This window comes from Myotis davidii, unplaced genomic scaffold, assembly GCF_000327345.1.
Source record: "Myotis davidii unplaced genomic scaffold, ASM32734v1 scaffold796, whole genome shotgun sequence".
Taxonomy (NCBI): Eukaryota; Metazoa; Chordata; class Mammalia; order Chiroptera; family Vespertilionidae; genus Myotis; species Myotis davidii.
The window spans coordinates 326634-328334 of NW_006287809.1; positions in this window are offsets into that span (position 1 = coordinate 326634).

The window sequence follows — 1701 nt, forward strand, 5'->3', positions numbered from 1 at the left end:
TAAGTTCAAAAATTTTTAGATACTTTTTGCTGTTGCTTTTTAAAATGTTTTTATTGATTAAGGCGGTACATATGTGTCCTTATCCCTTCATAGTCCCTCCAACACCCCCCCCACACACACACACACTCATACCCTCACCCCCTGTTGTCTGTGTCCATGAGTCCCTGCTTTTGAGTCTTTCGAGTGTATGTCTCGGAATGGAATTGCTGGATCATATGGTAATTCTATATTCAACTCTGAGAAATCTCCATACTGTTTTCAATAGGAGCTGTATCATTTTACATTCTCGTCAGCAGTACACACGGGTCGCAGTTTCTCCTCATCCTTGCCAACACTGTGGCCCTCTGTTGTTGTTTCAAATAATTGCCACCCTAATGAGGGTGAAGTGGTATCTGACTGTGCTTTGATTCGCATTTCCCTAAGGAACAGATGTATCCTTTTTTTTTTCTGGTTTATTTTATTTTTCAAGTAGAGTGTAGTAATCAAGAACATAGGGTCTGGAGCCAGGAAGAGTCCCATTTGTTTGTTTGTTCTGCTTGCTTGTTTTTTAATCCTCACCCGAGGATATTTTCCCATTGATTATTTTTTCTTTCTTAGAGAGTGGAAGAGAGGGGAAAGACAGAGAGAAACATCGACGTGAGAGAAACACATCAATTGGTTACCTCCTGCAGCGCCCCGACCAGGGCTGGGGATTTAGCCTGCTACCAAGGTACCGTGCCTTGATCAGAATCGAACCCAGGACCCTTCGGTCAACAAGCCAACATTCTATGCATTGAGCCAAACCGGTTAGGGCAAACAGATCTATCTTTCGTGAGTTTATTAGCCATTCACATATCTTCTTCAGAGAAATATCTATTCAAATCTTTTGCCCTTAGTTGAACTGAGTTGGTTTTTGTTGTTGTTGAATTGTAGGAGTTCTTTATATATTCTGAATACTAATCCCCTAACAGATGTATGATTAGTGAATATTATTTTCACTTCTATAAAAGCTGTATAGTTTTAGCTCTGTCAGATCTTTGATTCATTTTAATTTTTTTAAACACATGTTTTTACTGATTTTTTAAGCGAGAGAGTAAAGGAGAGGGTGTGAGATATAGAAACATCAATGAGAGAGAAGCATTGATCACTGCCTCTTGCACGCGTCGTACTGGGGATCGAGCCTGCAACCTGGGCACATGCCTGACCGGGAATCAAAAGCATGACCTCTTGGTGCATGGGTCGATGACCACCCACTGAGCCACATTGGCCGGGCCTCATTTTAATTTTTGTATATGGTATAATTTTTGTATATACTATAAGGTAAAGAAAGAATAAGCTTTGCTTTTTTGCATGTAAATATCAAGTGTTCCTAGCACTATTTGCTGAAAAGACCATTTTCCTATTGCATGCTCTTGGTACCCCTGTCAAAAATAACCAAAAAATAAATAAAAAATAACTGCCCATATATGTGAGGGTTTATTTCTGGGCTCTCTATTCTATTCCATTGGCCTATCTGTCTGTTCGTAGGCTAGTACCACCGTTTTGATTACTGTAGCTTTGTACTTCTTTTTGGCTATTCAGAATCCGTTGAGATGGTATCCAAATTTTAGGATAGATTTTCCTATTTCTACAAAAAAGCACTGTTGGGATTTTGATAGGGATTGCACTGAATCTGTAGATCATTTTGGATAATACTGAGATCTTAACAACATTAAGTCTTCC